General features: G+C 33.9%; 1 protein-coding gene across 2 annotated transcripts in view; it reads right to left on the minus strand.

The window, feature by feature from the left end:
* The window catches only part of gbb (TGF-beta family member glass bottom boat), a 113644-nt gene that overhangs the window by 63284 nt on the left and 28193 nt on the right, over positions 1-22167 (minus strand). The window lies entirely within an intron of this gene.

A 22167-nucleotide genomic window follows, 5' to 3' on the forward strand; every position in this document is an offset into this window, starting at 1 on the left:
ACTAGCAAATTTATTTTCCGTTCTAATGATCTTTTATACATCTTTCTGTCATGTTCTGCCCCCCCCCCTAGCCCTGCTAAAAAAAAACGGGAGACGCATCAGTGCTATAACAAAGAAAAAGTCATTTTCTTTGTTGTTCAAGGAGGGGAACTGTAATTTCTCTGTACAAGGGTTTCGACCATCGTGATTCCAATGGTACACTTTCTGTTTCGATCTGACGCCATTTTTGACGGGTTTCAGGCTTTTTTTCGAAATCATCATAAATTTCTTCTCACAATAAACTTTTACTTTTAAGACAAACCAAAATAATAGTCACCATTCCTCAATCAGTGGCAGATGGCAATTTGTTTCCACTAGGCAGTTTTTTCCTAAACATGATTTTTGACTTTTGATTCTGACCGTGTGAAAAAGTTTATAGTAAATTCTCCCAATAGACTAATGCGACTTACCTTTTAAATCTCCAGTTTTGGAACATAATTATTACAATGGTACCGTTTTATGCTTCAAAGCTTTTCAACTTAAGAAGTGGCACAAAAGGTGCCGTTTTTGTTCTATTTGGAAGCTACGAATGGTAAAACTGATTTAAATCACGTAAATATGAGCAATAGCTTTCAAATCAGCCATTAAACATCTCTCTAAGGAGGTCTGGCAGTCCACTAGCCCCTAGCTTTTCCACTTGGGACATGGCATGATAAGTGCCCTTTTTATACTCGTTTTGCACCTGCAGGTGTAGAAATTTATAAATAAAACGTAGATAAGAGAAGTACCTTTAACGTGAGCAATTAAACATCATTTTACCATGGTTTGTTATCCCGCTACCAAGTCCTACCCCTTGAGAAATGGCACATAATGTGTCATATGGCACTTGCAGATGGTAGAATTTATAAAAATCACTTAGATGTGAGAAATAGCTTTATAATGAGTCATTAAGTATCTCTCTATGATGTTCTGGTAAACCGCTAGCCCTGGAAAAAAAGGAGAAAAAAAGGGAGACAGATCAGTGCTACCCATACAAGTGATTTTTCTTGTTTTTCACGGTTGGGGACTGTAATTTCCCTGAATAAGGTTTTCGACTTCGACTATGCTGATTCCAATGCTACACTTTTCACTTCGGTCTAACGGTATTTTCGAGAGATTCCAGGCTTTTTTTCGAAATAACCATAAATTTCTTTCCTAAATAAACTTTTATTTTTAACGCGAACTGAAACGATAGTTACCATTCCTAAATCAGTGTCAGATGGAATTTTTTTTCACTAGCCAGTTTTTTTAAACACGTTTTTAACTTTTGGTTACTATGGGCCGTGGTTCTCTCTTTACTAGGTTGCAGCTGCCGCTGCAACCATGATCTTATAAGTAGAAAGGCCTTATTGAATCGTGGCAGTACAAAATTCGGTTATCAAAAGAATGTATCTCCTATCAGTACACCAAATATGGGAATAGAGTCATTAGGGAGAACACGTGGTTAATGGGGTCAATGACCTAAAACCTGTGCTGTCAGTCATTAATCAAATTGTTTCCGGGCAAAGTTTAATAATGTCTGACAGGTACTGTCAATTATTAATCAAATTGTTTCCAGGCGAAGTCTAATAATGTCTGACAGGTGATATCAAGATTGATTGATTGACAAGAAAGGGGAATTAATTTGTTGTTTCTAAGGTATAATATTGATTCAAGAAAGGGGAATTAATTTGTTGTTTCTAAGGGGAATTATTGATTCAAGAAAGGCGAATTAATTGTTGTTTCTAGGGGGAATTATTAATTCAAGAAAGGGGAATTAATTTGTTGTTTCTAAGGGGAAGGAGGGGAAGAGATATATTGATTGCGTAATCGAAGGGAGAGAATTCCCGAGAAATTGATTACATAATCGGTAGAACCCTATCAGAAGGTCATGACGGGAATCCATTTATGAACAAACAATGACGTAATCAACTAGGACAAATAGATTTCTGAGAAATTGATTACATAACTGGTAGAACCCTATCAGAAGCTCATGGCGGAAATTCATTTATGGACATAGAATGACATAATAGACTTCGACAATTGGATACCTGAGAAATTGATTACATACTAAGTAGAACCCTACCAGGAAGTCATGACGGGATTCCATTTATGGGCATAGAATGACGTCATCGACTATGACAAATAGATTTCTGAGAAATTGATTACATAATCGGTAGAACCCTATCAGAAGGTCATGACGGGAATTCATTTATGGGCATAGAATAACATAATCGACTAAGACAATTGGATTTCTGAGAAATTGATTACATAATCGGTAGAACCCTATCAGGAGGTCCTGACGGGAATCCATTTATGGGCATAGAATGACGTAATCAACTAGGACAAATTGATTTCTGAGAAATTGATTACATAATAGGTAGAACCCTATCAGAAGGTCATGACGGGAATTCATTTATTGGAATAGAATTACGTAATCAACTAGGACAAATGGATTTCTGAGAAATTGTTTACATAATCGGTAGAACCCTATCAGAAGGTCATGACGGGAATCCATTTATGAACATACAATGACGTAATCAACTAGGACAAATGGATTTCTGAGAAATTGATTACATAATCGGTAGAACCATATCAGAAGATAATGACATGAATTCTTTTATGGGCATACAATGAATTAATCGACTAAAACAAATGAATATCCGAGAAATTGATTACATAATCGGTAGAACCCTATCAGGAGGTCATGATGAAAATCCATTTATGGACAAAGAATGACGTAATCAAATAGGACAAATGGATTTCTGAGAAATTTATTACATAATCGGTAGAACCCTATCAGAATATCATGACGGGAATTCATTTATGGGCATAGAATGACGTAACCGACTAAGACAATTGTATTTCTGAAAAATTGATTACATAATCGGTAGAACCCTATCAGGAGGTCCTGACGGGAATCCATTTATGGGAATAGAATGACGTAATCAACAGGGACAAATGGATATCTGAGAAATTATTTATATAATCGGTAGAACTCTATCAGAAGGTCATGACGGGAGTCCATTTTTCAGCATACAATGACGTAATCAACTAGGACAAACCAGTTACTTTCTTAATGTCCCTCTTAAACCCATTTTCCAACTTGATGTACTTATCTTTTTCACCCACAACTATACTTTACAACTTTTTGGATACCTCAACATCAAGAAATACTTTTCAAAGACCATTTCAGAGCAAGTTACTTTCTTAATGACCATCTTAAACCCATTTTCCAACTTGAAGTACTTATCTTTTTCACCCACAACTATACTTTACAGCTTTTTGGATACCTCAACATCAAGAAATACTTTTCAAAGATCATTTCAGAGCAAGTTACTTTCTTAATGTCCATCCTAAACCCATTTTCCAACTTGAAGTACTTATCTTTTTACCCACAACTATACTTTACAGCTTTTTGGTTACTTCAACACCAAGAAATACTTTTCAAAGACCATTTCAGAGCAAGTTACTTTCTTAATGTCCATCCTAAACCCATTTTCTAACTTGAAGTACTTATATTTTTCACACACAACTATTCTTTACAGCTTTTTGTTTAACTCAACACCAAGAAATATTTTTCGAAGACAATTTCAGACAAATTTACTATCTTAATGACACTCCTAAACCCATTTTTTAACATGAAGTTCTTATCTTTTTCACCAACAACTAAACTTAACAGCTTTTTTGATACATCAAAACAAATAAATACTTGTAAAATACAATAACAGAGAACGATACATTATAAAAGTAACTTATAATAAACTTTTCAAAATAGAATTACTTATGTTTTTCACACACAACAATACTTCGAATATTTTTTGTGAAATTATCATATAGTTATACATTTCAAACACCAATTAATAGCAAGAGTCTGTATTAATGTATCCAATCCACCAATTTTAAAACTTGACGTACTGTACTTTTCCCCCAACAACTATAATTTACAGCCATTTGAATACTTCAATAACAAGAAATACTTTTTAAATACCATTTCAGATAAAGTTAATTTATTAATTTGCAGCTTAATCCCATTTTACAACATCAAGTAATTATGTTTATAACCAACAACTATACTTTACAGCTTTTTGGATACCTCAACAACAAGAAAAAGTTTTCAAAGACCATTTCAGAACAAGTTCCTTTCTTAACGTTCATCGTAAATCCAATTTCCAACTTGAAGTACTTATCTTTCTAACCCACTTTCTCATTGAAAAAGAAATTAGTTTTTAATCAATTCTATTTTTCCAAATAATATAAAAAATTTCCACTTCGGTTCAGATTTTTCTCAAAGAGATGAAAAAATTTTAAATAATATTCTAATTTTTCATAGAAGATTGAAAATCTGAAGTTCTCTTCTGAATTTTACCAAAGAACACACTTCAATTCTAATATCTCCAGAAAAAATAAAAATCTTCCACTTCAGTTCCTTATTTCACAAAGAAATAAAGAAATTTAGAGTTCAATTCTAATTTTTCGGTGGAAGATAGAAAAAGTAATACCATACTTGTGAATATTTTCCTGAAAGATAAAAAGTTTTAGTTCAACTTTAAATTTTCTCAATGAAGTGAAGAATAATTTAAGTTCTCTTCTGAATTTTACCATAGAACACACTTCAATTCTAATTTCTCCAGAGAAAACAAAAATCTTCCACTTCAGTTCTTCATTTCACAAAGAAATATATAAATTTAAATTTCAATTCTTAAATTTTTGGTGGAAGATAGAAAAAGTAATACCATACTTGTGAATATTTTCATGGAAGATAAAAAGTTCTAGTTCAATTTAAAATTTTCTTAATGAGGTGAAGAAAAGATCAAGTTCTCTACTGAATTTTACCAAAGAACACACTTCAATTCTAATTTCTCCAAAGAAAATAAAAATCCTCCACTAAAGTTCTATATTTCACAAAGACATAAAGAAATTTAAAGTTCAATTCTAAATTTTTCGGTGGAAGATAGAAAAAGTAATACCATACTTGTAAATATTTTCCCGGAAGATAAAAAGTTCTAGTTCACTTCAAAATTTTCTCAACGAAGTCAAGGAAAGTTCAAGTTCTCTTCTGAATTTTATCAATGAAAAAGAAATTAGTCATTGATCATTTCTATTTTTCCAAATAACATAAAAATTTTCCACTTTTGTTCAGATCTGTCTCGAAGAGATGAAAAATTTAAAATACTCTTCCAAATTTTTCACAGAAGATAAAAAAGTTCAAGTTCTCATCGGAATTTTACCAAAGAACACAATTCAATTCTAATTTCTCCAGAGAAAACAAAAATCTTCGACTTCAGTTCTTTATTTCACAAAGACATAAAGAAATTTAAAGTTCAATTCCAAATTTTTCCGTGGAAGATAGAAAAAGTAATACCATACTTGTGAATATTTTCACGGAAGATAAAAAGTTCTAGTTCAATTTAAAATTTTCTCAACGAAGTGAAGAAAAGTTCATGTTCTCTACTGAATTTTACCAAAGAACAAAATTCAATTCTAATTTATCCAGAGAAAATAAAAATCTTCCACTTAAGTTCTTTATTTCACAAAGACATAAAGAAATTTAGAGTTCAATTCTAAATTTTTCGGTGGAAGATAGAAAAAGTGATACCATACTTGTAAATATTTTCCCGGAAGATAAAAAGTTCTAGTTCAATTTAAAATTTTCTCAACGAAGTCAAGGAAAGTTCAAGTTCTCTTCTGAATTTTATCAATGAAAAAGAAATTAGTCATTGATCATTTCTATTTTTCCAAATAATATAAAAATTTTCCACTTTTGTTCAGATCTGTCTCGAAGAGATGAAAAATTTAAAATACTCTTCCAAATTTTTCACAGAAGATAAAAAAGTTCAAGTTCTCATCGGAATTTTACCAAAGAACACAATTCAATTCTAATTTCTCCAGAGAAAACAAAAATCTTCGACTTCAGTTCTTTATTTCACAAAGACATAAAGAAATTTAAAGTTCAATTCCAAATTTTTCCGTGGAAGATAGAAAAAGTAATACCATACTTGTGAATATTTTCACGGAAGATAAAAAGTTCTAGTTCAATTTAAAATTTTCTCAACGAAGTGAAGAAAAGTTCATGTTCTCTACTGAATTTTACCAAAGAACAAAATTCAATTCTAATTTACCCAGAGTAAAATAAAAATCTTCCACTTAAGTTCTTTATTTCACCAAGACATAAAGAAATTTAAAGTTCAATTCTAAATTTTTCGGTGGAAGATAGAAAAAGTAATACCACACTTGTGAATATTTTCCCATAAGATAAAACATGCTAGTTTAATTTAAAATTTTCTCAACGAAGTGAAGAAAAGTTCAAGTTCTCGTCTGAAATTTACCAAAGAACACACTTCAATTCTAATTTCTCCAGAGAAAACAAAATCTTCCACTTCAGTTCTTTATTTCACAAAGACATAAAGAAATTTAAAGTTCAATTCTAAATTTTTCGGTGGGAGATAGAAAAATTAATACCATACTTGTGAATATTTTCACAGAAGATAAATACCATACATGTGAATATTTTTCCGGAAGATAAAAAGTTCTAGTTCAATTTAAAATTTTCTCAACGAAATGAAGAAAAGTTCAAGTTCTCTTCTGAATTTTACTAAAGAACACAATTCAATTCTAATTTCACCAGAGAAAATAAAAATCTTCCACTTCAGTTCTTTATTTCACAAAAACATAAAGAAATTTAAAGTTCAATTCTAAATTTTTCGGTGGAAGATAGAAAAAGTAATATCATACTTGTGAATATTTTCCCGGAAGATAAAAAGTTCTAGTTCAATTTAAAATTTTCTCAAAAAAATGAAAAAAAGTTCAAGTTCTCTTCTGAACTTTACCAAAGAACACACTTCAATTCTAATTTCTCCAGAGAAAATAAAAATCTTCCACTTCAGTTTTAAGTCCCCCAAAGAAATAAAGGAATTTAAAGTTCTATTCTAAATTTTTAGATGGAAGATAAAAAAAGTAATACTATGATTGTGATTATTTTCCATGAAGATCAAAAGTTTCACTTTATATATAATTTTCTTTTAATTCACTTCTGATTTTTCTCAAAGAAATGAAAAATTTAAAGTTCTGTTCAAAATTTTTAATAGAAGATAGAAAAAGTTATACATTGATTGTGAATATTCAACATGAAGATTAGGAACTCCACTTTAATTCTGAGTTTTCTCGAAAAAGTGCAAAATGTTCAAGTTCTCTTCTGAATTTTCTTAAAGAAGAGAAAAAGTTAGCTCAATTCTGAATTTTACCAATGAAAATGAAAAACCTTCCACTTCAGTTCTTAATTTCTCAAAGACATAAAAAATTTAAAGTTCAGTTCTAAATTTTTCTGTAGAAGATAGGAAAAGTTATACTATGATTGTGATTATTTTCCAGTGAAGATAAAAAGTTTCACTTTAATTTTAATTTTCTTAAATTCAGTTCTGATTTTTATGCAAAGAGATGAAAAATTTAGTTCTGTTCCAAATTTTTCATAGAAGATAGAAAAAGTTATACATTGATTTTGAATATTCGACATGAAGATAAGGAGCATCACTTTAATTCTGAGTGTTCACGAAGAAGTGCAAATGTTCAAGTTCTCTTCTGAATTTTGTTAAAGAAGTGAAAAAAGTTAGCTCAATTCTGAATTTTACCAATGAAAATGAAAAAAGCTCACACTTCAGTTCTTAATTTCTCATAGACATAAAACATTCAAAGTTCTCTTCTAATTTTTCCAAGAAAATAAAAAGGTTCCACTTCAGTTCTGTTTTTTTCTCAAAGAGATAAAAAATTTAAAGTTCTATTCTAATTTTAAATTAAATTTTAGCTCCTTTGTCTTATGGATTTACCCCTCAAATTTTTAAATTAGAAAATGAGGGACTCGTTCTATTATTAAAGACAATCATTCAAACTCGTTCATCTAACCTCCAAAACAATAGGTAAGGTTAGGTATAAGTAAATAAATAGAAACATTTCTACATGTTTAAGTTAGGTTAGGTTAACTTATCATGAGAGCTCATGATAAGTTAAACTAACCTTTTCCGGCGAGTATGTTTAGGTTAGGCTAGATTAAGTTAGGTAGAAATGTTTCTATTTATTTATTAATATTTATTTATACCTAACCTAACCTTCAAAGTTCTTCAAAGACAATCGTTCAAACTCGTTCATCTAACCTCCAAAACAATAGGTTAGGTTAGGTATATATAAATATTAATAAATAAATAGAAACATTTCTACCTAACTTAATCTAGCCTAACCTAACCTAACCATACTCGCCGGAAAAGGTTAGGTTAACTCATCATGAGCGCTCATGATAAGTTAACCTAACCTAACTTAAACATGTAGAAATGTTTCTATTTATTTACTAATATTTATTTATACCTAACCTTACCTATTGTTTTGGAGGTTAGATGAACGAGTTTGAACGATTGTCTTTAATAATAGAATGAGTCCCTCATTTTCTAATTTAAAAATTTGAGGGGTAAATCCATAAGACAAAGGAGCTAAAATTTAATTTAAAATTAGAATAGAACTTTAAATTTTTCATCTCTTTGAGAAAAAAACAGAACTGAAGTGGAACCTTTTTATTTTCTTGGAAAAATTAGAAGAGAACTTTGAATGTTTTATGTCTTTGAGAAATTAAGAACTGAAGTGTGAGCTTTTTTCATTTTCATTGGTAAAATTCAGAATTGAGCTAACTTTTTTCACTTCTTTAAGAAAATTCAGAAGAGAACTTGAACATTTGCACTTCTTCGTGAAAACTCAGAATTAAAGTGATGCTCCTTATCTTCATGTCGAATATTCAAAATCAATGTATTCAAATATTCAAAATCGAATATTCAAAATATTCACAAGTATGGTATTACTTTTTCTATCTTCAACCGAAAAATTTAAAATTGAACTTTAAATTTCTTTATGTCTTTGGGAAATAAAGAACTTAAGTGGAAGATTTTTATTTTCTCTGGAGAAATTAGAATTGAATTGTGTTCTTTGGTAAAGTTCAGTAGAGAACTTGAACTTTTCTTCACTTCGTTGAAAAAAATTTTAAATTGAACTAGAACTTTTTATCTTCCATGAAAATATTCACAAGTATGATATTACTTTTTCTATCTTCCACCGAAAATTTAGAATTGAACTTTAAATTTCTTGATGTCTTTGTGAAATAAAGAACTGAAGTGGAGAATTTGTGTTTTTTCTGGAGAAATTAGAATTGAAGTGTGTTCTTTGGTAAAATTCAGAAGAGAACTTGAATTTTTCTATCTTCCATGACAAATTTGGAATATTATTTAATATTTTTTCATTACTTTGAGTAAAATCTAAGCCGCAGTGTAAAATTTTCATATTATTTGGAAAAATAGAATTGACTAAAAAATAAGTCCTTTTTAATTGAGAAAGTTGGTAAAAAATATAAGTATTTCGAGTAGTAGAATAGGTGTAAGATGAAGATTAGGAAAGGATGTTGATCTTAAATGGTAGTTGAAAAGTATTTCTTAGTTTTGAGGTATCCAAAAAGCTGTAAGGTATAGTTGTGGTGAAAAAGATAAGTACTCCAAGTTGGAAAATGGGTTTAGGAGAGACATTAAGAAAGTAACTTGCTCTGAAATGGTCTTTGTAAATTATTTATTTGTGATTAGGTATCCAAAAAGCTGTAATGTATAGTTGTGGGTAAAAAACATAAGTACTTCAAGTTGGAAAATGGGTTTGGGAGGGACATTAAGACTGTAACTTGCTCTGAAATGGTCTTTGAAAAGTATTTCTTGGTGTTGAGGTAACCAAAAAGCTTTAAAGTATAGTTTAGGGTGAAAAAGATAAGTACTTAACGTTGGAAAATGGGTTTAGGAGTGACATTAAGAAAGTAACTTGCTCTGAAAGGGTCTTTGAAAAGTATTTGTTGGTGTTGAGCTATCCAAAAAAATGTAAAGTATACTTGTGGGTGAAAAACATAAGTACTTCAAGTTGCAAAATGGGTTTAGGAGGAACATTAAGAAAGTAACTTGCTCTGAAATGGTCTTTGAAAAGTATTTCTTGGTGTTGAGGTAACCAAAAAGCTGTAAAGTATTGTTGTTGGTGAAAAATATAAGTAATTCAAGTTGGAAAATTGATTTAGGAGGGACATTAAGAAAGTAACTTGCTCTGAAACGGTCTTTGAAAAGTATTTCTTGGTTTTGAGCTATCCAAAAAGCTGTACAGTATATTAGTGAGTGAAAAATATAAGTACTTCAAGTTAGAAAATGGATTTAGCATTGTAATTAAGAAAATAACTTGCTCTGAAATGGTATTTGAAAAGTATTCCTTGATGTTGAAGTATTCAAATAGATGTAGAGTATAGTTGTGGGTGAAAAAGATAATTACTTAAAGTTGTAAAACGGGTTTAGGATGGTCATTAAGAAAGTAACTTGCTTTTAAATGGTCTTTGAAAAGTATTTCTTGATGTCGAGGTATCCAAAAAGCTGTAAAGCATAGTTGTGGGTGAAAAAGATAAGTACTTCAAGTTGGAAAATGGGTTTAGGAGGGACATTAAGAAAGTAACTTGCTCTGAAATGGTCTTTGAAAAGTATTTCTTGGTGTTGAGTTATCCAAAAAGCTGTAAAGTATAGTTGTGTGTGAAAAAGATAATGACTTGAAGTTGGAATTTGTGCTTCTTTGGTATAGTTAGTAATTATAGTTAATTGTTATGGCCTGTTATAAGTGTTTCTTTTTGTTGATTTAACATTATAACTTTAATAGGTGAAAAAGATAAGGAATTCAAGTTGTTATATGGGTTTAGGAGGGACATTAAGAAAGTAACTTACTCTGAAATGGTCGTTGAAAAGTATTTCTTTGTGTTGAATTATCAAAAAATCTGTAAAGTATAGTTGTGGGTGAAAAAGACAATTACTTCAAGTTGAAAAATCGGTTTAGTAGGGAAATTAAGAAAGTATCCGGGTCTGAAATTGTCTTTGAAAAGAATTTCTTTTTTTTGAGGCAACAAACGAGCTATTACGGATAGTTGAGGGTGAAAAAAGATAATTGCTTCAGGTTGGAAAATCGACTTTGGATGTTATTAATATTGTAACTTGCTATGAAATGGTGATTTAAAACTATTTCGGGATCTAGAGATAACCAAAAAGCTGTAAAGTTTAGTTTTGTGTAATAAAAATAAGGACTTCAAGTTGGAAAATGGGTTTAGGATGGTCATTAAGAAAGTAACTTGCTCTGAAATGGTCTTTGAAAAGTATTTCTGGGTGTTGAGGTATCCAAAAAGCTGTAAAGTATAGTTGTGGGTGAAAAAGATAAGTACTTCAAGTTGGAAAGTGGGTTTAGAAGGGACATTAAGAAAGTAACTTGCTCTGAAATGGTCTTTGAAAAGTATTTCTTGATGTTGAGGTATCCAAAAAGCTGTAAAGTATAGTTGTGGGTGAAAAAGATAAGTACTCCAAGTTGGAAAATGGGTTTAAGAGGGACATTAAGAAAGTAACTTGCTCTGAAATGGTCTTTGAAAAGTATTTCTTGGTGTTGAGGTATCCAAAAAGCTGTAAAGTATAGTTGTGGGTGAAAAAGATAAGTACTTCAAGTTGGAAAATGGGTTTAGGAGGGACATTAAGAAAGCAACTTGCTTGTCCTAGTTAATTACGTCATTGTATGCTCATAAATGGATTCCCGTCATGATCTTCTGATAGGGTTCTACCGATTATGTAATCAATTTCTCAGAAATCCATTTGTCCTAGTTGATTACGTCATTCTATGCCCATAAATGGATTCCCGTCAGGACCTCCTGATAGGGTTCTATCGATTATGTAATCAATTTTTCAGAAATCCAATTGTCTTAGTCGATTACGTCATTCTATGCCCATAAATGAATTCCCGTCATGATCTTCTGATAGGGTTCTACCGATTATGTAATCAATTTCTCAGAAATCCATTTGTCCTAGTTGATTACGTCATTCCATGCCCATAAATGGATTCCCGTCAGGACCTCCTGATAGGGTTCTACCGATTATGTAATCAATTTCTCAGAAATCCAATTCTCTTAGTCGATAACGTCAGTCTATACCCATAAATGAATCCCCATCGTGATCTTCTGATATCGTTCTACCGATTATGTAATAAATTTCTCAGAAATTAATTTGTCCTAGTTGATTACGTCATTCTATGCCCATAAATGGATTCCTGTCATGACCTTCTGATAGGGTTCTACCGATTATGTAATCAATTTCTCAGAAATCCATTTGTCCTAGTTGATTACGTCATTGTATGCCCATACATGGATTCCCGTAATGAGCTCCTGATAGGGTTCTACCGATTAAATAAACAATTTCTAAGATATTAAGTTGTCCTACTTGATTAAGTCATGCTATGCTCATAAATGGATTCCCGTTAGGACCTACTGATAGGGTTCTACCGATTATGTAATAAATTTCTCAGAAATCAATTTGTCATAGTTGATTACTTCATTCTATGCCCATAAATGGATTCCCGTCAGGACCTCCTGATGGGGTTCTACCGATTAGTTAATCAATTTCTCAGAAATCCAATTGTCTTAGTCGATTACGTCATTCTATGCCCATAAATGAATTCCCATCATGATCTTCTGATAGGGTTCTACCGATTATGTAATCAATTTCTCAGAAATCCATTTGTCCTAGTTGATTACGTCATTCTATGCCCATGAATGGATTCCCGTCAGGACCTCCTGATAGGGTTCTACCGATTATGTAATCAATTTCTCAGAAATCCAATTGTCTTAGCCGATTACGTCATTCTATGCCCATAAATGAATTCCCGTCATGACCTTCTGATAGGGTTCTACCGATTATGTAATCAATTTCTCAGAAATCCATTTGTCCTAGTTGATTACGTCATTCTATGCCCATAAATGAATTCCCGTCATGACCTTCTGATAGGGTTCTACCGATTATGTAATCAATTTCTCAGAAATCCATTTGTCCTAGTTGATTACGTCATTGTATGTTCATAAATGGATTCCCATCACGACCTTCTGATACGGTTCTACCGATTATGTAATCAATTTCTAAGAAATCCATTTGTCCTAGTTGATTACGTCATTCTAAGCCCATAAATGGATTCCCGTCATGACCTTCTGATAGGGTTCTACCGATTATGTAATCAATTTCTCAGAAATCCATTTGTCCTAGTTGATTACGTCATTCTATGCCCTTAAATGTATTCACGTCATGACCTCCTGATAGGTTTCTTCCTATTAGTTATTCATTTTCTAAGTTATACTATTGTCTTATAAGATTTCGTCATTCTATGCCCATAAATGTATTCCTGTCATGACCTTCTGATAGGGTTCTACCGATTATGTAATCAATTTCTCAGAAATCCATTTGTCCTAGTTGATTACGTAATTCTATTCCCATAAATGGATTCCCGTCAGGACCTCCTGATAGGGTTCTACCGATTATGTAATCAATTTCTCGGATATCCAATTGTCTTAGTCGATTACGTCATTCTATGCCCATAAATGAATTCCCGTCATGACCTTCTGATAGGGTTCTACGTATTATGTAATCAATTTCTCAGAAATCCATTTGTCCTAGTTGATTACGTCATTGTATGTTCATAAATGGATTCCCGTCATGACCTTCTGATAGGGTTCTACCGATTATGTAATCAATTTCTCGGGAATTCTCTCCCTTCGATTACGCAATCAATATATCTCTTCCCCACCTTCACCTTAAAAACAACAAATTAATTCCCCTTTCTTGTATCAATAATTCCCCTTAGAAACAACAATTAATTCCCCTTTCGTGAATCGATAATTCCCCTTAGAAACAACAAATTAATTCCCCTTTCTTGAATCAATAATTCCCCTTAGAAACAATAAATTAATTCCCCTTTCGTGACATATCAATTAATCTTGACATCACCTGTCAAACATTATTAGACTTCGCCTGGAAACGATTTGATTAATGATTGATAGTACCTGTCAGACATTATTAAACTTTGCCCGGAAACAATTTGATTAATGACTGACTTTAGGTCATTGACCCCATTAACCACGTGTTCTCCCTAATGACTCTATTCCCATATATGGTGTACTGATAGGAGATACGTTCTTTTGATAACCGAACTTTGTACTGCCACGATTCAATAAGGCCTTTCTACTCTTATAGCCCATGAAACCAAACTAATTAAAAAAAAACCAAAGTTTTTCTGAGGGCAGCAAAGAGCGAAGTTGAAACTTACAATGAACAAAAATTATTGCTTCACAGTCTATCTAATATATATAAATAAAACCAAGTACAAATGAACCAACTAATTATATTTGCTAATGTTTGTAGGATTAAAGAAAACTAGCGCTTTACTGAAAACACGAAACAATATAGGAGTTCTGGTACAGTAAAAGCAAACCGATTAAGGATACTTTATGCAGTATAAACATAAAATCATTTTAGGATTGTTGCTTTATTTTTTTGGCTTAATTTGGTATTGCTTATACACAATGGATAAGTCCAATGATTGGCTCTCGTTTTGGTTCTGAAAAGCACGATTCATGATTAGTTTGTAGGCAAGTCTGAAGTGAAGCCATATTGATAAAATTAGGAATATAGACTAGCTTTAGAATTTGTATCATAACTTGAAATTCTCCGTTGTATAGAGAGAAATAACCGGATTTCCAGAGTTCATATTATGGTTTATTTGATCTTTATTTCATGTATATTCTTGTATCTTATACTTGGCTTTTGTGTTTTCAGTAAAGTGCTAGTTTTCTTTAATCCTACAGACATAAGGAAATATAATTAGTTAGTTTATATGTAAGATATAAACTAACTAATATAAACTAACTTAGTGTAAGAATCAATTGAGGAAGAATGAAAATTATGAGACATTAAATGATAAGACGGAAAAACATGCAACTTCGTTGACAAGGGGAAAAGGCGGGCCGGCCCATAAAACAAAATGGGAGGCTAAGCCACCTTGTCGAAAAAACGAAATGCTTGATATTCCAGTTCGAAATGTTGATAATCCGGAAAAATGGGATGTGGGAGTGGCTAAGCCGCATAATATTGAAAATAAGACGCGCGAAATGGATTTTTCGGGAAATTTTTCAGAAAACAGGAAACTTCAGAACATTTGTAACGAATAAGAAACACCGCTAAGTGCATACCAAAGTGAAATACGCATTGTGCCAGAAACAAACGACAAGAAATTTATTGTATGCGCTTTTCCTCGTAAAGTTCGAGAAATTTTGGTGCAATATCAAAACCGAATGTAGGAATCCAATTCCCATTTGATGAAGATTTATCTATAACTATGGCAAAAAAAGAAAAAAGAAAGAAAACGAAAAGGGAGAAAAGGAAAATTAAACGCGAATGCAATAAATAGATGCAGTCAAAAATTGTGGGCACTGTCCAATTCAAAGTTACTGACGATTTAATTTGCGTGATTGAAAAACTTGAGAAAAGTAGAAATGAAAAGATAAATGCCCAAAAGAGACAAAATATGCGGATTCAGCCTGCAGTGGCGAAAAGGGAAAAATTGGGAGAATTACAAATAACGAGAACAAAAAAGGGCTCAGGGGGATCAAAGAGGTCCAAGACCCTTTGGGAATAAAACAAGATGATCATAAAATAGAGTTGAAAGACCTACATGGCTTTGGGAAAAGTTGGGAGATATTGAATATCAGGTTGGATAAAGGAAATGTGGTCTCTTTTTTTTTGGGGGGGGGGAGGGGGGGGGGGCTTTTGGGGAACAATGAATGATGGACGATTTACTCAATAGACAATTGGTTGGCCAGTTGTGACCCTGTTACCAGAAATTTATCGCTCTTACTTGGTGTCTTTGAGAAACACTCTCTCCTATACACTTAACATGTTGTCTCAACTTTTATTCAGCAGCCCTATTCATGTTTCTAACTCTTCACGGGAACAAATAATTATTTCCTGCAAACCTTATTCCTCAAGCTACCTATTCAAATTTCATCACCAGTTGGCATCGAAGAGTGATCTTCACTTGACTGTTCCAGGAGAGGGGACCCAGAAGAAATTGATGCATGGTTCGTTGAGATTCCTACTTGATTTCCCTGAACGTCTATCATTCTCACAGGCCTGTGTATTTTCGGCCTTGGATTGTTTCAAATTATACCAAGGGTCAATTCGCGTTTTAATTGAGATGCGGTGTTGTTTCCACCGACGGAGAGTAAGAGCCTAGTTTAGCCTATTTTTTATGATGACTGGCATCATCAAATGTGCCAGAACATAATTCTGCGCTCTATCAAATGTAAGTTCGTGAGAGCGAGAAAATTATTGTTTAATCATGCTAAGCACGATTATTTTCTGCTAATCTTGTGGACTTCAATTTTAAAAACCTCATGCGGATGCCCAATCGATCTAGACCATGGTGGTTCTGCAGTAGAGACGCGTGGATGGCGACAGATCCAGAGCCAGGCAGTGGAATCAGCAGCACAGCCGCTGGTGAAGAAACAAGGCAAATGGATGTCGTAAAGTTAAAGTTCAGTGCTTATGTTTGTAAGGTTAGACCAGTGTAGCGCGTGGGTGGTCATTTATCTAACGGGGGGAGGTGTTGGGGTTTCATTCCTGTTTCTTTTCTTTTTTCAGATAAATGACCTGTTTTCGTTTCCGTAATTGCATTTGCTTAGATTTGCCTAAAGTGTAATTTTCAATGAAAAGTTAAAGTTTCGTTGCTAAGCATTCGTGGTTTTGCAATAAGCAAGCTTTCAAGCTAAATTCTATTTTAGGTCTTCCTGATCTAAGCCATTGAAAGATAATATTATTCAAAACTAGCCAGGATTTAAATTTTAATTTAGCAGATTGGCCAGGGGCAATCTAAGGTCCACCCCTACGGAAAGTGCTTTTGTACAGAAGTGGTGTTTTTGTTTTTAGCCTACCCTGAGACCCCGTTAAGGGAGTCTGTCTTTCAGAGTTGATATATGTGGGTTTTGTCAAGTGACCTTTGGAAGAATACAAGTAAGCTATTTTCTACAGCCATGTGAGATTATTTTTTCCAGGAACCCAGGCAAGGTACGAAAAGAATTCGCGAGAAATACCGTCACTAGTATATTGAGAGGGGGCCCGTTTACCCTCCAAAGAGATAGCTACAGATATTAGGGGTAACCCTGGTGGGTGCACCCTTGGCCTAAAGTTTGGCCCGTTCGATAAGATAGGTTTTATTATTCATTAGATACACATACAATATTACATGTTATTATTCCCACAAAGGCTCATTGACCTGTACAAAGGGGTAAGACATATGAATTGCTTACTCAGAGATGAAAAACAAAAGAAAATTTAAAATGATCACTTACTCACATATGAAGGAGAAGAAAAGAACATATAGATAAAATGAAAACTATAGAAAAAATAGAATAATCAAACTAAATTAATTAATTAGATTAAATACAAAAAAAAAATGAAAACATAAATAAACATAACTTCTACGAAGCCAAAGAATTTTTAACATTTTTTTTTAAACAAACCGAATGAGTGGCACCCTTGAGCTGATTCAGGCAACTTGTTCCAAACAATATGACACGCCATTAGAGAATTAAAATCTGACCTTATGCAAGGAGTAAATGGAACTTGAACATGATTTGTCATATTACGAAGATTATAATTATTTTGATCAGAGGTAAAAGATAGCGGAACACTTAGGGGCCGGGGGAGGTCGCCATGAAGCTGAGCAAAAGTAAAACATGCACATGAAAGAATGTATAGTGACTCAAGATCACAGTTTATATAATTATCCAGTATGATCTTTCCCTATCTCACCCATTATAAAAACCCGGACCGAGGTGCGAGTGCTCCAGAGAAGGTTTTTGCAGATATAAACATAAGCGGCATTAGATCTTTTCACGGGTAGACAAAGAATAATCACCTACGGAACAAGTACTGACAAAACCACTTGGCCGGATCAACCAATAAGTGGACAATAAGTGCATAAATAAGTGGGAGGAGCTTTTTGTTCGCAACGAGAATGAAGAGCCAGAAATCATCTGCGGTAAACTTACTGGTATATTATATAAACTGTGCTCAAGATCAAGTAATGGTATAACTAATGAACGATTAGTTTCCTGAATGAGGTTTCTAGATTTACTGTAAACCTTAGAAAGTGGTTTTAACAGCGAAGGAAAAGTTGAAATCCACACAATTGGACAGTACGAAACGTAAGACTGGACCACACAGTGAAAAAGTATTTTCAAAACTGATCCTGGAAAAGTATGTCTAAGTTCCTTAAAATACAGAGACTCCTGCATATCTTCATTTTAATAAAATCAATGTGACATTTGAAAGATAAGTTTTCATCAACAAGAATGCCCAAAAAACGAACATATCTGTCTTTAGATCTGTGAATTATTCCATTTGGCTGGTGAATTTCTGATAACTAGGGATAAACCTGAGAAACACGCAAAAAAAATAAAAAACTGGACTTAGAAAAATTTAGAGTAAGATAATTAGCATCAAGCCATAAAATCACCCTCTCAAACAAATTTCCCAAATTCATTCGAAGCTCGGATTCGCAGTTTCCCAAAGTGCCAAGTGTGCTGTCATCAGCAAATGAAACAAGGACATCAGAAGAAAGCGAACTATAGTTGCCACTGTGGGCAACGGGAGGCTTAGGATGACAAAGTCTACAGCAATTAATAAGTTTCTGCTTTTTTACAACATGATAAAGATCATTTACATAAATCAAAAATAGCACAGGCCCTAAAATTGAACCCTGGAGGACACCAAAATTCACTTGCGAGGGTGACCGGAAAAGTGGATCAACAGAAATTGACCTATCCTTCAAATAAGACTGGAACCAAAAAAAAAAAAATACACTTCCCTTTATGCCAAAATGAGACATCTTTGATAGAAGTTACCTGCGAGCATTCACGCAGAGAGGTTCTCCGTGCCGAGTGAATGAATTCGTATTAAATAAAAAATCGCAGTGTTATACTGAAAGAATACTATACCAAAATTTCACAGTGTTATACTGAAAGGATACTGCAAGCTGGTTTTAGCAGAATTTGCATTTTGACGAAAGTGGGCCCCGAGTGATGACTGGATTTATTACATAAAAGGGGCCCTTGCGTGTAAGTCTCACTCAATGCCTTTCTAGTTTTATTTAGGCAGTGCGGTATTAATTGGTAGCAATATGTCAATGACGAAAGACCATTTCGACCGCCGTATGGACGAGCTTCAAAGTTTGATTTCAAAGCTTCAAAATGAAAATAAAGTACTGAGAGCAGAGAATAAACTGCTAAAGACTGAGCTGGTTCATGTCAAGACTACTGCCCTGCGATCGGAGATGTACGCTCGAAGAAACAACATTCTTATTCACGGTGTTGAAGCTCCGCAAGGAACAGAAAATCTCCGAGAAACTGTAGTGACATTTCTTCAGTCTGAGCTAGCAATAACAGATGCTAATGAGCTAAGGATGAGTGTATTGTATCGTAATCCTATAAAGACGGCTCCTTTCCACCCTGGAATTAGGCCGAGCCTTCAAATTAATTCTTGAGAGCAGAAAGCTACTAGGCCTATATATTTTATCCTTTCAGAAACTGAACGCTCAGCTCTTATGAAAGAATGTGGAAAGCTAAAAAAAACGGGTTTCAGTGTGTCAACAGACTTGCCAGCTGAGCTCGGTAAACGAAGAAAAGAATTACTAGCACTCGGGTACAAGCTGAAAAGTTCTAAATCGGCAGCAGAAAAGGTTGCAGAAACTCGTGTTGTCGAGCGAGGAATAAGACTGTGGTTAGAGGTCAAAAAGTCACGAAATTTACAATGGACTAAATCTCAAGACGACTGCTTTGATCCACTAAAGTTGGCAGTACCCACCGAACCTGACGGTACCGACTTTGATGCTTGAAATGTTATTAATGTGATTTGTTTGTTGTTCTCTGATAGCTCCGCCTGCTGTAGTCGAAGAGATGAAGGAAAAAAAATGATAACATTAGCTAAGATTTTTTTTTTTTTTTTATTGGGGCTACAGCAGCGGAAACGGAAAAGATTTTCATTGATGAATTAGTTTTTTTTTTGTCGCTTGCCGAAATGAGTGATTTGTTTTCCAGAAATGTTTCATTTTTCATTTTTCTGGGTTTCTTGTGGTAATTTATGTTTGTTTACATCAGTTTTTGTTGCAGTTTCAATGAAGTTCATTCGGGTGTGTGCATTTCTCACGGCTCTCCGCTTTGCTCCAAGATGCGACCACATTCCCCAGAGAGTTTTGGGTAAGTTTTGAGTTCCTTGTCTTCGTCACCGAGGCCCACTATCTTGCCAGCAGCTCAAAAAAAGTTAGAACAGTTAAAAAAGTCGTTCTTAAATTTGGAAGAAATTTTTAATAGAGTAATTAGTAATGAAAATAATTGTTCTTTTTTTAGCGAAAATGAATTTCCTCGAAGTAAATATATTCAGTTAATGAGTATGCCCCAGGGATGCTCTGAATCTCAGCGCAGTATAGTTCAGATCAACTGCCAAGGATTATGTTCGTCACTGACAGATGTAATGACCATTTGCCGACAAATACGACCTGACGTTCTTGGACTGTGTGAAACATTCCTGTCGAGGCAGACTGACATCCTGGTAGATATCCCCGGGTATACATCGAATTTTGTACACAGAAAAGAGTCAGCATGAGGAGGATTGGCAATCTACACAAAGAGCGAATACCCAGTCTGTGCTAATGGCAAACTTACTCGAAATAAAGAAGGTATTTTTGAGTCACTTGTTCTTGATATGTCCCTTCCTTCACAACGGAAGGTAATCGTTGGAGAGATTTACCGATCACCGCCAGGTTCTGTTTCTTCGTTTTTGGAATATTTATTGGAAACACTCCAAATGTTTGAAAAACAGAATCACGATGTGGTCATCATGGGTGATTTCAACATCAACCTAGCCTATCCCCTAACTAATACCGCTAATGAACTTCTCACTCTTATGTCTGGATCTAATCTTTACCCGTCGACAACTATCCCAACAAGAGTAACTGAGAGTACTCATTCCCTAATAGACAATATTTTTTGTACTCTACCTCCACTCTCGGCTTTAGTAATCATCAGTGACATGTCGGACCACTTCCCCTTATGTACCGTTTTCGAAACATCAAAGGCAACAAGGTCATTTTCAAAAACTAGAGATTATATTCCGGTTTTAGATCTGTGTTAATAAAAATTACGGTTACTTAACGAGAAATTGTAAAAAACGACATGGGGATAGCGGTATGGAGAAAGAAGATCTGAATGAAGGATTTGAAATTTTTCACATCACATTTACAACACTATATGAGGCATGTTGTCTTAAAAAAAAAATAAAGAAACGTGGAAGAAAAAACGCACAAATTTGCCCGTGGGTTACAGAGAGTTTACTCAGGTGTATCGAAAAAAAGAATAATCTCTGGGCTGACTACCGTAATCTACCAAATGTAGCTAGCCTGCGGAGTTATGAAATTTATAAGAAATGCCTACGCTCAGTTCTCAGAAAAGCTAAAAGGGATTACTTTAATCAAAGGGTAGCCGAAAGTGGGAAGGATGGAAGGAAATTATGGAAGACAGTCAATTTAGTTTTACGACCGAATAGCCAACAGCCTGAACTACCATCCAAAATTACGGTTGATCGAGAAACCTTGACTGAACCACCACAAATTGCAAAAGCTCTTTGTACCTTCTTCGCCAAAATTGGAGAAAAAACGGCTAACACAGCACTACCCCCCAGAAAGTCCTACAGGGACTTTTTGGGCCCAGCGTGTGTCAAGTCAATGGCACTCATTCCTGTAACTTCGACGGATGTTTCGATGATTGTCAAAGGCTTGAGGGGAGCATCTGCCTCTGGATTCGACCGCGTCCATACTAAAGTGTTGAAAGCAGTATTGCCGTCCGTAGTACAACCTTTAACACATTTGGTAAACCTCTCCTTGGAGACGGGCGTGTTTCCATCACTTCTCAAGAAGGCAAGAATAGTTCCCCTCCACAAAGGTGGCCCTCAGGATGACCCGTCTAACTTTCGACCCATCTCTATTCTTTCGGTGTTTTCCAAAGTGTTTGAAAAACCTATGAAGAACCAACTTTACTCCTGGAAGCTAAGGGATTCCTTAACGAACACCAATTTGGATTCAGACCCGGACACTCGACGGAAGATGCCCTGGCATCACTAAGCCTATTCATTAATAAAGCACTTGACCTGGGACTTGTGCCAACTGCTATTTTACTTGACATAAAAAAGCGTTCGACAGTATGGATCATGAGATTTTATT

The sequence above is a fragment of the Artemia sp. Qi Xiang Cuo genome, chromosome 13 (genome assembly GCF_049724085.1).
Source record: "Artemia sp. Qi Xiang Cuo chromosome 13, ASM4972408v1, whole genome shotgun sequence".
Taxonomy (NCBI): Eukaryota; Metazoa; Arthropoda; class Branchiopoda; order Anostraca; family Artemiidae; genus Artemia; species Artemia sp. Qi Xiang Cuo.